We start from the raw sequence: 16,734 nt of genomic DNA, 5'->3' as shown, positions 1-16,734 counted from the left end.
CATTCTCTAACCTTAGATTGCCTCAACCAAATGTTATGAAACTTATACACAATGCTTATTACCACAAAATACAGATCAAGTTGGAATTTTGGTGGCGTCACTTTAACCGTTCTAGAGTTATGCCCCTTTACAAATGGAAAAATTGCTGAATTTTTCGTTTCTGTTGTCTAACTTAAGTTTGCCTCTACCAAATGCTATGAAACTTATACACAAAGCTTATTACCACAAAATACAGATCAATTTTGGTGGTGTCAATTTAACTGTTCTACAGTTATGCCCCTTTACAAATGAAAAAATTGCTGAATTTTTATACGACCTCAAAAAAATTTTTGTGGTCGTATATTGGTATGACGTTGGCGTCGTCGTCGTCGTCGTCCGGCGTCGTCGTCGTCGTCGTCGTCGTCGTCGTCGTCCGGCGTCGTCGTCGTCGTCGTCGTCGTCGTCGTCGTCCGGCGTCGTCCGAAGACACATTGATTTTCGCACTCTAATTTTAGTTTAAGTGAATGGATCTTTATGAAATTTTACCACAAGGTTCAATACCACAAAAGGAAGGTTGGGATTGATTTTGGGGGTTATGGTAATAACAGTAAAGGAATTAGGGGCCAAAAAGGGGCCAAAAATAAGCATTTTTGTAACTTCCAGACATAACTTGTGTGTTAGTGTATGGATCTCTCTGACATTGTACCACAAGGTTCCATATCACTAAAGGAATGCTGGGATTGATTTTGGGGGTAATTGCCTCCAAATTTTAGGAATTAGGGGCCAAAAAAGGGGCAAAAAACAAGCATTTTTCTAGTTTCATGACAATAACTTGTGTGTAAGTGTATGGATCTTTCTGAAATTGTACTACAAGGTTCCATATCACAAAGGGAAAGCTGGGTTTGAGTTTGGGGGTAATTGCCCTAAACGTTTAGGAATTTGGGGCCAAAAAGGGGCCAAAAAACACATTTTTTTCTAGTTTCCAGACAATAACTTGTGTTCAAGTGTATGGATCTCTCTGAAATTGTACTGCAAGGTACCATACCACAAAGGGAAGGCTGGGATTGAGTTTGGGGGTGATGAATCATAATGGGGGTTCAAAAAATTTCGGGGGGGGATTTATTTTTTTTTCCTTTTTTTTCTTTTTTTCCTTTTTTGTTTCTTTTAAAATTTTCCATTTTAAGTTGGTTATTTCTGATTTATATTTAAAATCAAATAATAATGATATGGTAGGAGATACACACCAAACAGGATGTGTAAATTATTATATAATAAGTATTGTGCAATAGCAAGAAATTTTCAATTGCACAGTATTGCACAATAGCAAGAAATCTTCAATTGCACAGTATTGCGCAATAGCAAGAAATCTTCAATTGCACAGTATTGCGCAATAGCAAGAAATATCCAATAGCACAATATTGCGCAATAGCAAGAAATTGTCAATTGTACAGTATTGCGCAATAGCAAGAAATATTTAATAGCACAGGATTGTGCAAAAGAAGATACTTCCTATAAATTGCTTATTTCTTGACCAATTTCAATGGGGTTTTATTCTTGATTTCATGGGGTTCTTTAATATGCTGAATCTAACCGTGTATTTAGTTTTTGGATTTTGGGCCCCGTTTTTAAATTGGTCCACATTGAGGTCCAAAGGGTCCAAAATTAAACTTTGTTTGATTTCATCAAAAATTGAATTATTGGGGTTCTTTGATATGCCGAATCTAACTGTGTATTTAGATTCTTAAATTTTGGTTCTGTTTTCAAATTGGCCTACATTAAGGTCCAAAGGGTCCAAAATTAAACTTAGTTTGATTTTAACAAAAATTGAATTCTTAGGGTTCTTTGATATGCTGAATCTAAACATGTATTTAGATTTTTGATTATGGGCCCAGTTTTCAAGTTGGTCCAAATCGGGGTCCAAAATTAAACTTTGTTTGATTTCAACAAAAATTGAATATATGGGGTTCTTTGATATGCTGAATCTAACCATGTATTTAGATTTTTGATTTTTGGGCCCCGTTATCAACTTTGTCCACATTGAGGTCAAAAGGGTCCAAAATTAAACTTTGTTTGATTTCATCAAAAATTGAATTATTGGGGTTCTTTGATATGCCGAATCTAACCGTGTATTTAGATTCTTAATTTTTGGTTCCGTTTTCAAATTGGTCTACATTAAGGTCCAAAGGGTCCAAAATTAAACTTAGTTTGATTTTAACAAAAATTGAAATCTTAGGGTTCTTTGATATGCTGAATCTAAACATGTATTTAGATTTTTTATTATGGGCCCAGTTTTCAAGTTGGTCCAAATCGGGGTCCAAAATTAAACTTTGTTTGATTTCAACAAAAATTGAATATATGGGGTTCTTTGATATGCTGAATCTAACCATGTATTTAGATTTTTGATTTTTGGGCCCCGTTATCAACTTTGTCCACATTGAGGTCAAAAGGGTCCAAAATTAAACTTTGTTTGATTTCATCAAAAATTGAATTCTTGGGGTTCTTTGATATGCTGAATCTAACCATGTATTTAGATTTTGGATATTGGACCATAATAGGTGAATGTCCAATTTAAAATTTTTAAGTTCTTAGACCACATTCAATCTCTGTTAGAAACCTATGCTGTGTCAAATATTTAATCACAATCCAAATCCAAAGCTGTATCAAGCTTGAATGTTGTGTCCATACTTCCCCCAACTGTTCAGGGTTCGACCTCTGCGGTCGTATCAAGCTGCGCCCTGCGGAGCATTTTATTTGTTTCTGTTCTCTAACTTAAGTTAGCCTCAACCAAATGTTATGAAACTTATACACAATACTTATTAACACAAAATACAGATCAAGTTTGGAATTTTGGGGTGTCACTTTTATTGTTATAGAGTTATGCCCCTTCACAAACGGAAAAATTGCAGAATTTTTCGTTTCCGTTCTATTACTTAAGTTTGTCTCTACCAAATGCTATGAAACTTATACACAATGCTTATTACCACAAAATGCAGATCAGGTCGGAATTTTGGTGATGTCACTTTAACCGTTCTACAGTTATGCCCCTTTACAAATGTAAAAAATTGCTGAATTTTTTGTTTCCGTTCTCTAACTTAAGTTAGCCTCAACCAAATGTTTTGAAACTTATCCACAATGCTTATTACTACAAAATACAGATCAAGTTTGTTTTTTTGGGTTGTCACTCTTATTGTTCTAGAGTTATGCCCCTTTACAAATGAAAAAAATGCTGAATTTTTTGTTTCCATTCTCTAACTTAAGTTTGCCTCAACCAAATGTTATGAGACTTATATACACAATTGTTATTACCACAATACTCATATCAAGTACAAATTTGGGTAGTGTCACTATTACCGTTTTTCAGTTATGTCCCTTTATAACTTTATATGATAGACAAGCGGGGGCATCATCTGTGTCCCATGGACACATTCCCCATTTATTTATGATTAGGTTGGTATCTTAGATACTATAAGCGAAAGTGTCACTTTACATGTGTTTGGTGTATGGAATAGTTGTAAGATGTGCATAATCATCTGAAAGGGTACATTGGACTATTACCTTATCTTCATAGTTCATATTAATATTAAGTTTTGATGATTAGGTATGTTTCTCAGATGCTATAAGCACGAATTATTGTTAATTTTAAGTTTATGTGATACCTTTTGTAAAAACCTCAACTGAAAGACTTTCAATACAAAATTCAATTATAATCAGTGAAGCAGGCAAGACATTTTAGTGTGTGCACTCTTTTTTTTTTCATTTCAAGTACCTGAAATTTCTGCATTGAAGTCAATGATACATTCGCTGATTGGAAGTAAGTGGTTGTAAGTGTTACCTATAATTTAACATTTTCTTCTCACAGCTAGTTTGAATCAAGTTAGATTACCTATGTTGTCCATTCTTTCTAATTGATTTTGTTTTTCCCCTATGTATCAGATTATAAAACTGGCAATTGAGGAAGGTGTTAGTAAATTTGGCACATTGCCTAAACTGTTAGAGGAAACTTTCAAATGCATGTCTAAAATATATCATGTCTTTTCCTGTTAAAAAAAGTTGCACATTCATTCCTTTATTATTTAGTAAAAAAAGATAACTTCATATAGCTAGCAAGTTTAAAAGTTCTTGATACACTTATTGATATAGGTGATATGTATATTGTTGTTCAATGATTATCTGGTATTTATTGGGATGAACACCAAACAAATTTTTTGTATTTTGAAGCAATGTTTCTTTTTTTTTACTGATTTAAAGTTCTGTACAAATTTATTCCGAGCATTGCAAAAAGTTCTATCTTCCTTTTTTGGCATCTTAACCAAATTATAGCCTTTGATATTAGAGTGTTGATTAAGTACTTTGTGTTTGCTTTCAGTAAAAGCGATCATTCTTTGAAACTGGCATTATTTTTCATTATAAGTTTACTTGTTTTTAACAATAAGTCCAACTTATCTACTAAAAAATTCTTATCTTTCAAAAGAATTGCAGTAATGCAACTCTATGTAATAGTGTTATGTCAAGTTTTTTTTAAGCTGGCCTTACCATAGAGGCAATGTGAGCTATTGCCATCACTCTGTGTCTGTTGTCTTCCATCTTTAACTTTTTCAAAAGACATCTCCTCTGAAACCACTTGACCAATTTCCTTAGAGTATCTGATAAAAAATTTGTGTTTTTTATATCTGACAATTAACAGACTTGGCTGCCATGGCTAATAAAAAAACAAACTAAAACTTAAGGTAATTCAAACTCATCACTCGAAACGCCATGGCTAAAAAAGAAAAAAGATAAACAGACAAACAACAGTACAAAAAACACAACATAGAAAACTAAAAACTGAGCAACACGAACCCCACCAAAAACTAGGGGTGATCTCAGGTGCTCCGGAAGGGTAAGCAGATCCTGCTCCACTTGTGGCACCCGTCGTGTTGCTCTTGTTAGTTCAAACCAGGTAATAAATCTTATTCGGTAGGTCACATTCGGGAAAAAGGGGACGGGATTGTAGTTGCGACATTTAGAAAATATCCGCTATCATCTGTGAAACGGATATTCCATCACGGTCAACCAACTCGTGATGGCGTCCGTAAAATTTACGAAGGGATGACTTCAACTTCATCACTTGGAACTCTTGGTTTAATAGTTTACTTGTGAGCAGCAAACCTCTATGAAGGAAATCATTATAGGAAACACAAGCCCTGGAATACCGTATCAACTGTGAGATGTATACTCCGTATGCAGGCGCTGCTGGAATGTTGCTACATAGAAATGGAAAGTTCACAAATGGGAAGCTGAAATCATCTCTTTTGTCGTAAAGTTTTGTTTTCAACCGACCCTCATTGTTAATTTCGAGATGTAAGTCAAGATATGAAGCAGATTTAACTGTATATGTTGTATCCTTAATCTCAAGTTCGATGGGATAGATGGGTTCAACATAGTCACCAAATTTATAGCTGACTATGCGGTATGGGTTTTAGTCATTGTTGAAGGCCTTACGGTGACCTATAGTTGTTAATTTCTGTGTCATTTGGTCTCTTGTGGAGAGTTTCTTTTTGGCAATCATACCACATCTTCTTATTTTAAAATTAAAGGATACTGCTAACTTCTTTTCTTTCTTCCTAAGAAGTTCTTGTATGAAGTCAGCCTCATATGAATAAAGGAACAAGTCGGCAAGAAGAGGGGCACAGTTGGTTCCCATGGGAATGCCGATTGCTAATTGAAAAACACGTCCTCCAAACGTAACAAATGTGTTGTCAATCAAGAAATCAAGCATCTTGATAATGTCCATTTCAGAGAATTTTTTGATTGAATCAGAGTGATTTTTTACAAAGTAGGATTTATCCCTCCTTAAGACAAGATACTTGTATCTACGTTGGCGGTTCTTTTTATAAAACAAAACAGGACCAACTCTTTCAATTTTTCTTTTAGTTTGGAATGGGGAGTACTTGTGTAAAGTGTAGAAAAGTCAAATGTTTTAATACTATTGCAAGATGAAAGAGTCTTAGATTGTATATACTCTAAAAGATCTTTGGAATTTTTGATTATCCCCATCTGATTCACGCCACCTCTAGAATAGGTAGTTTCACAATAACTTTGAAGCCCTGCTTTGAAGCATATAAAATTGATGTTAATAATTTAGAAAGAGGTTTCGTGTAGCACTTGGAAGACCCAGTAATATAACGTTGTTTGTAAGGACACTTATGTAGTTTAGGTATCCAATACAGTGATTGAAGATCCAGTTCTTCATCTTTGGTTGAAATTCCAAAGGAACATAGAACAGACCTATGATTATCCAGTATTTCCTCTTTGGTAAGTGTCGTGGGGGTATATGTTGAGTTTCCAAGTGAATTGTCAATACCTAATTCATTTATCAAGCAGTTTATGTAACGTGATTTACCCACAAAAACGATGTTGTTTGGGGCTTTATCTGCGGGGACAACAACATATTTGTCATGGAGGTAGGACAAGTGTTTTGCAACAATTGGGTCTTTAAAAATTGATGTAGCATGGGTATTCATATACACATTCAGTTTCTTAATTCTGATTTGTATCAACGACCTCACAGCCTTAATCCATTCGGAAAGAGTATCTACGTCTTCTTTCTTTTCTTTCTTAACCCATTGCCTGTCATAATCCTCGACTGAATCCATCAGTAATTTGAAGTTGTGTTTCCAATTGATGAATTTACACTCACGATATTTCGGGCCTTTGGATAACACATTTCGCAGGAAAGTGTTATTGACAATGTTTAGGTAACCAGTAATAACGTGGGCAGCCGGATTATATATGAATAGGGAACTAGCACAGGTGCAAACAGGAGGTTTAGACTTGAAGACGTCAATATTGAGATCCGGCAACACGTGTTTGTAATTGCATTAATTGTCTTATATTTATATCTTGAAAACCATAATAGATAGAGAAATTACAACAGGGCTAAAATGCTCAGAATTTCGAGGTCTATGTACTTCATATTTCCACCAAATTATCAGATGACTCTTTTTATGTGAAATTACCCTTAGATAACGATTTTTGAGGAATTCCTGTTTTTGCCATTTAACTATAATAGATAAGTAGAAATTGTAAACAACACAAATGATAAGCAATCAAAATATCGTTAAAATGCCAATATGATCGAAACCATTGGACGACACCTTATAGCAAATAATGCCCTTGAATGAAGATTTACGACACATGTTGGAGTGTTTGCCTTTTATCCCACGAATATAGAAGGTATTGCCATGAAATAACGATTTTTACTAATTCTCCTATTTTGTCTTACTCGAAAAGTATAAAGATAAAGACATGTAGAAACTGTAATCAACAAAAAAAGATCGGCAAAATGCGAAGTTGACCGCAACACCTTGAAGGAGTTATTGACCTAAAATAACGAGTTTTTGCTTATTATTTCAAAACTACATTACAAAAGTAGATAGGATGAAATCGTATTTAGAAAAATGTTCATCCAAACAAGATCTACAAACATGTCAATATGATATAAACCATTGGATGGCTCTGTTTAGAAGTCCTTGCCATTATCTGACGATTTTTGACTAATTTTCGCCAATCATCATGAAAACCATAATATATAGGTAGATTGATAACTGCAAACTGTAAAAATGCCCAGTCTTACAAGATCTACTGTCATGACAATTTAACTGATGATGAGACTTTCGTGAGTAATTGTCCTTAAATGTCGATTTTTTAATAATTTTTTTTTTTTGCATTTTTTCTTGAAATCTATGATAGATAGGTAGAAACTGTAAACAGTAAAAAATATTTGCAATTAAAAAATACACACAAATGCATACTTGACAATAACCATTAGGTGAGCTGATAGGAGTCATTGCCCTTAAACGATGCGTTTGAGATTAAAAATCAAGCTTTTGCGTATTAACTTGCAAACTTTAATCGCTAGGTAGAAACTGCAAAGAACAAAAATCATCAACATATAATGCAACCTGTATTATTGCCAGGTGATAGGTTCAAGCTTTTCAGGTCTCTTGTTTTATCCAACATCATTATATAAATGAAAGAATAAACTATGGTTTAAAATGCTGCTTACATTTCTATAAAACATTGTTTGGTTGATTAATTGTTGCTTGCTGAACGTCCAGTATCAATTATTTCATGAATTGTCATGACGATTTGGTAGTTTGATGATTTGTCATTATTTTTCAGAATACGTTACATACACTCATTGTGTGCATTTAGTTAGGACTTCAAGTACTTGCACAAAATTACAAGTTGTTAGAGTTCATGATGATTGCACCTTATCAATTTGACTTGCTTGCATTTAAATAAGTAAAACAAGTCCTTGTATGATAAGAAGAAAACGATTTACTTTCGCGATGTACTACCAACACATGTCCGTAATATTTTCGTTATTTTTCATTGGAGCTATATTTTGTCAGTCAGACAGCGAAGTTTCGTTAGCACCGTTAAAAGATGAATTGATCAGCTTGAGAAAACTTACAGGTATGCAATTAAAAAATTTATACGAAACGATACATCGACAAAATATGTCCAACAGCCGCTGAAAGTAGAAAATAGTTACTGTACTGATTTTTATTTTCTCGCATGTAACCATACTTGACCAGAAGCTCCTTAGTTCATGATTTAAACATAGCATATGAAGAAAAAACAAATTGATTTTTTTTTTATTTTGCTTTTTCGAATTTTACTGAAAAATGGACTTAGTTTTTATAAGTAAGCCTTTAGGTACTGTATGGGGATAGCTTTTTGTCGAGTCTGCAAAATTTATTTTGCGGAAGCGAGACATAGCGATCCTAGATTCCGTCGTCGGCGTCGTCAACATTAATGTTCAGTCTGTGGTTAAAGTTTTTTAGACATCAATAATTTTGTCAAACCTACATGGAATTTTATGAAATTTGGACAGAAGCTTGTTTATGACTAAAATACAGTATCCAGAGCAAAATTTCGAATATTTATTTTCATATTTCCATATTTTACTGATAAATGGACTTAGCTATTTTTACAATTACCATTCAGATTTAGTCTGAGGTTAAAGTTTTTCAGTCATCGATAACTTTGTCAAACCTTTATGGAATTTTATGAAAGGAGTAGGTCCGGTAAGGGCCGATTTTGGCCTCAAAATTCAGGTTCATCTGATGAAAGATTTTGGACACTTTTTTAACACTTAAGTGTCTACTTCAGTCGATTCAATTCGTTTATGTGAAAGATTTGAACTGATTAAGTCATTAAATACGCTCAAATTCAAGCATAAATATGAAAAATCTATCAAATATGTCATAATATGTCACTTTTCAGATGGTTTTTGTCAAAAATGATAGTGGCCGCATCCGTGTTCATTCTCAACCTTTATATATGTTATGTATTATCATCAAATACAACTTACATTTAAATGTTAAGAATGAACACAAATGCGGCCACTTCCATTTCAGACCGAAACCGTCTAAAAATTAACCAAAATGCCAAAATTTCGACGATTTCAGTAATTTAGCATGACTTAATGATGCTAGTACCCGATACATGTGCATTGTATTGTCAAAAACAGCCCATATTTATGTAACAGAAGTATTCTTCTTTCCAATAAATAGCTAAACATTTACATTTTAACAATTTTGTAAAACTGCTATATTTTGGGGCCAAAAATGGCTCTTACTGGGCCTACTCCTTTGGACAGAAACTTGTTAATGACCAAAATACAGTATCCAGAGCAAGTTTTGGAAAATGTTAATTTTTTTTATATTTCCGCTATTTACGGATAAATGTACTTCGTTTTTTTACAGTAAACAAGGAGATTCAGTCTTGGATTAAAGTTTGTTACCCATCAATTACTTTGTCAAACCTCCATAAAGTTTTATGAAACTTAAAACTTTGGCAGAAGCTTTTATTGATTAAGAGATAATGTCTGGGATTACATATTTTGAATTGATAAATTTGTCAACCTTTATGAATTATTGTTATGAAACTTTGACAGAAGTTAATCTTCAGGACCAAGCAATAGCATCTATAGAAAAAGTTTGAATTATTTTTTAAATTCTGTATTTTACTGATAGATGGACTCATTTTTAAGTCAACATTACACTTTTCCACTGACAGCAGCAATCGCAGACGAGACACAGGGTTCCGTGGAACCCATTAAGAAATTTAAAAACATTAATAGCTTTGCCAAAAATAAATTGAATTTCAGGAAACTTAATAAAAAACTTTTCATAAGCAAAAGAACCATCTATAGAAAAATTTAGATTTTCCACATTTTCCCGTAGTTTGGTATCTAGGTACAGTCTGTGGTTAAAGATTTCAAACTTGAATAACTTTGTCAAACCTTCTGGGAATTTTATAAAGATTATACAGAATCTTCTTATTTAATCTCAACAGATAGTAGTAAGTTGATCAACATTTTGATTTGTTTCCTTTCTAGTATTCTTGTTTTTTTACTGATAAATGAATTTTGATTTTTTGCAGTCAATATAACACTTTTACTGTGACATTGACAACAACAGTCACAAACGAATCGTATCTTATCGAAAATTAAGAAAACAGGAATGTGAAAAATGCAATACAATAAGAAATTTGGAGCCTCAACTTTTGTTACTTTTGATATTAGATTTGAGCCTAGTACCAATCTGGTGATTCAAGCCCTTTCCAATTGAATTTTACAGTTTTCTCCATGTTATGCTGTTACACCACTGACTCGGGTTATCGGGAAACATCAAAAACATGTGAAACCCCGCCACATTCTTTACGTGTCTGTCTCAATGCGGGAACCTGTATTTCAGGGGGTGTTATTGGTTACTGAGACCTCAACAATAGCTTGAGAAAAGCATTACCTTGTGTTGTGCCAAATTATAAGTATCGACAGGATGTAGGACCACTACTACTGGAAGTGTTTTACGACCATGACTGGATATAAATCCCTCGCACGGTCGGCTCGGTGCCCGAAGGCGTTTGGTGAGCGTTTAGATAATTTTGTGCCATCGGTCAGGAACAGGTGGAGGACGCCATTTTGGTAGGCCGCCATCTTGGTTTTGTGAGTTGTTTTGGTTTTTCTTTTGTTGACTATTTTGATGTTATGTCTTCACAACGGCTGCTTTCAGGGCCAGATTGTTCAGCTTGGCAGCCCGCTAACCTCGATGATGGAGTACTGGTAGATGAGTACTGGTAGATGTAGGACCATACGTGTTACTACCTGGATAGAAATACATGTTTCGTTACATATCAAGCCTCTAACTAATAAAATAATCAGTTTCAAAAGGAAAGTTCAAAGCATCCATACGCATAGAATTTAAATATTCTGCATACAGGGATACTACAGGTATGCAGAATATTTAAATTCTATGCGTATGGATGCTTTGAACTTTCCTTTTGAAACTGATTATTTTATTAGTTAGAGGCTTGGGATACCTGATGAGGAAAAGCCTTGGTAGTTAAACCTTAACCGAAACACCTTAAAAAACAACAAATATTTATGATAAAATATTGAATTGAACAAAATAGATTATGAAATAAAATCTAATACTAAGAATATGTATTGGTATATATAGGATTGGTTCTGGACTCGTTATATCTCATTCAAGAAAAATGCGATGCAAATATCACTTTAGTGAAAAATCTAATGCGGACACCAATCATCCTTTTAGAATCAAATCGGGATTCAAACCCTCTTTAGCAAACAACACAATAGAAAATTATCTATTTGCCACAAAGATGGAAATATGCAAACTAAAAATAAACAAAGTTAGAAATAATCTTTCTAAACATGAGAGAGCGGCACTCAAAACCTTACGTTCAAATAATAATATAATTATTAAGAAAGCTGACAAAAATTCATCTACTGTTGTTCTGGATAAAAATCTATATATTAAACAAACACTGAACTTCCTGAACAATAGTATATGCTATGAGCAAATTCATGAATTTAATACGAACAAAATATCCGAAACTATTCAAAAAATGATCAAACAACTACACAAGAAAGAATATATCGACGATATAACATATAAATACCTAGCCAATAATGCCAATATACGAGTGGGACGACTCTATATGTTGCCTAAAATTCACAAAATTAACCATGAAGATAGAGAAAAAATCAAAACTAACAAAGATTTCCTTAAAAATATTGATATTCCTGGGAGACCAATTGTATCATTATGCAATAGTCCACTTGAAAAAATTGGTCAATTTATAGACTACTTCCTAAAACCAGTAGTTAGCCAATTATGGACTTATACACAGGACACAACCTCATTTATTAACAAAATAGAACAAATAAGGGCACCGGATGACATAATTATGTGCACTTTTGATATAACTAGTATGTACAATTCCTTAACTCACGATGAAATACTGCAAGCAGTTGACAGATCATGGTACAAAATATGTCGTAATAAACATGAAATACCTCTACCACCAAAAAAGGACTTCTTAAGAATACTTCAATTCATTCTATGCAATAATGAATTTGAATTTAATAACTTGATATTCAGACAGACATGTGGAATCCCAATGGGAGCCCCAATGAGCCCATCCCTGGCTGATTTCAGAATGTTTGAAATTATAACGAATATTCTTGATATATTTCCTTTTAAAGATAACTTAGCACTGTTATCTATATACAGAGATGATGGATTCATTCTTTTTAATTCTAGTCAAGATAATCTTACTGAATTATTTAACATTGCTAATAATATACACCCGTTAATAAAATTTACGCATGAAATATCACACACTAGCATTCAATTCCTTGACGTCACAATTTTTAAAGGAAACAGATTCCTTAATCATAATATATTAGACGTAAAACTATACCGTAAACCTACTGATAACTTTCAGTATCTTGAAAGAACGTCAGCTCACCCATCATCGGTGTTCAATGGATTTATTACTGCAGAAATATTGCGGTTTATGAGATCATCAAATAACAAAAATGATACACTAAAAGAAATTGAAACTTTCAAAACAAAACTTCTCCATAGGGGATACTCGGAAAAGGATATAAACCCCATAATAACAAAGGCATTGCATAGGGAAAGAAAAGATTGTCTAAGGTACAAGCTTAAAAACAAAAGAGCAATGCCTCCATTAGTTTTAGCCACCAAATTTAATCCTTCCTTCAATGGACTTAATAAAGCAATAAAAAAACATTGGCACCTAATTGAACAAAATGATAGCACAAAAACTATGTTTCCAAAACCTCCGATCATAGCATATAAAAGACACAAAAACTTGAAGGATCTACTTACATCCTCCAAGTTATAGGATAAATCACAACATAAAAGACAGTAGTTATATCAAAACATAAACTGATTGAATTTAGAGTACAATACATCAATACAAAGTTACCAGGTGTCGTATCCCTGTATGCAGAATATTTAAATTCTATGCGTATGGATGCTTTGAACTTTCCTTTTGAAACTGATTATTTTATTAGTTAGAGGCTTGGGATACCTGATGAGGAAAAGCCTTGGTAGTTAAACCTTAACCGAAACACCTTAAAAAACAACAAATATTTATGATAAAATATTGAATTGAACAAAATAGATTATGAAATAAAATCTAATACTAAGAATATGTATTGGTATATATAGGATTGGTTCTGGACTCGTTATATCTCATTCAAATATGATCAATGTTAATACCGATATAGACAATATCATAAGATCTAACTCAAGTGCTTAATTGATAACCTTTCAGAATGAGTGTTTATTCAAAGGAACAAAAATTCATATGGTTTGTTTCTTAAGTAACGAGCACTATAAACAATATCAAGGTTAAAATTAGGATGTGATATCCCATTTGTTAACAGATTTCAAAAGGTATAGCTAAACCTCCATACCAAATGTTTATATATATAAAAAAATTGAATAAGCTTTTAAATAGTCTGGTAACGAAATCCTTGGCTTAATAATTTATCAGTTATACATAGATTACGTTCATTGAAATCATTACAGACAGGTCACAGCTGGGAAATATACAGAGCGGTTTTGGCTGTTCTGTTAAGATCTTTCATGCTTTGTGTTCTCCAACGATTATTTTTTTTTTAAATTGACTGTACGAAATTTGGGTCACGACTGTGCCTGGTAAAGGTTATTGCACAAATCATTTGTTAATAAAACTCATGGAATCATATCATACGTTTTAAATAAAATAAGGAAAAAGGAAATATATAACATCAGATTTGTGAATCTGTCGAGGTTAAATGTTTTTAATGCCCCCGCCGTAGCGGAGGGGGCATTAAGTTTTACCCTTGTCCGTCTGTACGTACGTCCCAAAATTGGTTTCCGTTCTCTAACTTTAGTTTGCCTCAACCAAATGTTATGAAACTTATACACAATGCTTATTACCACAAAACATAGAACAAGTTTGAATTTTGGTGGCGTCACTTTTACCGTTCTAGAGTTATGTCCCTTTACAAATGGAAAAATTGCTGAATTTTTCGTTTCCGTTCTACAACTTAAGGTTGCCTCAACAAAATGTTATGAAACTTATACACAATACTTATTGCCACAACACTCAGATCAAGTACAAATTTGGGTAGCGTCACTTATACTGTTCTTCAGTTATGTTCCTTTATAACTTTATATGATACGCAAGCGGGGGCATCATCTGTGTCACATGGAAACATTCCCCCTTTATTTTAATAAAGAATACCTGAAATTCCGCTTTAGACAATGGTGTCACCTGCGTTTTCCCCAAGCAAAGATGAAGTATCAATTGCTTAAAAAATGAAACCTTATGTTTTGATTTCGCTATTTTAAAGAGACGGTAAATCATGGCGGGCAACAACTTTTAAAAGGCATAGCATTTGTTGAGTTAGATGTTTAATTTACGGGGAGTTAAATACCAAAAGTTAACTGTAACGAATTGCTGAAATAGTTATGCATATATATATACATATATATATCTGCTTTCCTAACCGTCGGATTGTAGTCTCGTTTGCTATTATATAACCTACACTTAACTTCGTACTGGAAAGTCTATTGTAGAAGTGCACATAGTTAGTATCAAATCATTGAAATTATCAGTTATTTCTAGGGATTACATGTATTATCTGCATTGAACATTAGTATTTTCTTTGTCGCCACATGTTTGTGAATTCTTATCAGGGTCTGGCTTTGAGTGTTCGAGGCTATGTATCACCTTGTGATGAAGCTCTGTTACACAAATTACAACACAAATCGTCGATGTTGTCAACTCTAGATGAAAAAGCTATGTGTAGTAACAGTTGTGGAGCAGGATCTGCTTACCCTGCCAGGTCACGTGAGATTACCACAGACGTTGTTTGTTTTTGGATTCCCCTTGGTATCTTCCGCCCCTATTTTTGCACGTTATCTGACTTAATCATTCACATAGATTTATACTAACCAGGTATATGCCATGATCGAAAATGCTACATATTAGTCCATGTGTAATAATATATATAAGTAACACATAGCTGAGAGGCTGATAGTGCAGATTGTTACCACGAGAAAACGTTGTCAACTGAAGCGAAGCCAAGGCTAACAATATTTTTCGAGGGGTTACAATCTGCTCTATCGCCCTCTCAGCCATGTGTTATTTAATTTATCATATTGAACGTTTTGTCATTACTGTCTTTTAAACAGTTATTAGAAAAAAAGTGAAGCAAGATGTATTTTTTTATGTTCATAGTCTATGAAAAAGGACTGAGGCAGAAACGTAAAACCTGAGGATTGTCTTTAAATTCAATCAATTTTCCTTCAAATTATCGAATTTATTTTTGATTGGTCTGCACGAGAGGATGACATTCACAAAAGTATCACCCGCTTAGTCATGAAATAGAGTAAACTATCACCCTTGTGTTAGCCAATCAAGATATGCTTTTAAAGTTTTATAAAAAGATTTTGTAATGCAGGCAGCGTTTTAACTTCACATAGAGTTCCAACAAAACAAGTTAATAGCACAGCTAAAAATATTGGCCTGACTAGATAGTACACATGTTATTGTACTCAATATGCCTAACTGTGTCTTAAAATTGTAAATGGTTCTTACGCAGAAACGTTCAATCATTTGCATTGTCCTTTAATACGTTTTTCATTCTAAATATTATCTGTTGATTTAATCTAATTTATGTAAGTTTTAAATCCATTTGCAGAAAATCTACAAGAACATATTCTTCAACTAACGAAGAAAAATGCTGAATTTGAAGAAATGAATTTACAGCAAGAAAAGCAGATATTAAACAATATTATAAGTCTGGAAATCCAAGGGGATAAAATCAAAAGAAGTGATGATGATTTCAGACGTCTTCGAAGAGAATTAAAACACATTAAGAAAAAGTGTAAACCATTTTCAAGTTTCCCCGCTTACAAAGAACCACAGCAAACTATAAATTCATTTGTTGCAAAGGAATCAACAATTGGCCAAATACAATCCAAGCTTTCACAAAGACCATTGCAATTGAACCTAAGCCGATTTAGCAATGAAACACCGATACAGACCAAAAGATCATGTTGGTTTAAATAATTTAATCATAAACCAATTATTAATCATCTAATTAAGATGGTTTCCATTGTAAATGGTGAAGTTAATACTTACCAAGAGAAAAAAAAAACAGAGAATAAAAGACAAACAGTCCATAAATATTAAATAGAAAAGTATAGACCGAGAAGCATGGAGTCAATAACACACGGTTGTAAACTGATGTGCTCCGGACGAATAAACAGTTCCTGCTCCACTTATTGCATCAGTTGTATTACAATGGCATTCAAATAAAACTTGACGATAAGTCACATTTTTCACTTCTCGTCGACCTTTGAACACTTA

At 33.4% G+C, this 16,734-nt stretch overlaps 1 protein-coding gene across 1 annotated transcript in view; it reads right to left on the bottom strand.

Annotated features, from left to right (window-relative positions):
• Nucleotides 1–16,734, bottom strand: part of LOC127701324 (mitochondrial ribosome-associated GTPase 2-like) — a 560,717-nt gene that overhangs the window by 366,773 nt on the left and 177,210 nt on the right. The gene's annotated exons all lie outside the window — the stretch shown is intronic.

This window comes from Mytilus californianus, unplaced genomic scaffold, assembly GCF_021869535.1.
Source record: "Mytilus californianus isolate M0D057914Y unplaced genomic scaffold, xbMytCali1.0.p SCAF_5, whole genome shotgun sequence".
Lineage (NCBI taxonomy): Eukaryota > Metazoa > Mollusca > Bivalvia > Mytilida > Mytilidae > Mytilus > Mytilus californianus.
Note: the sequence above shows the minus strand (reverse complement) of the source record. Positions and strands in the feature narration are given on the sequence as shown.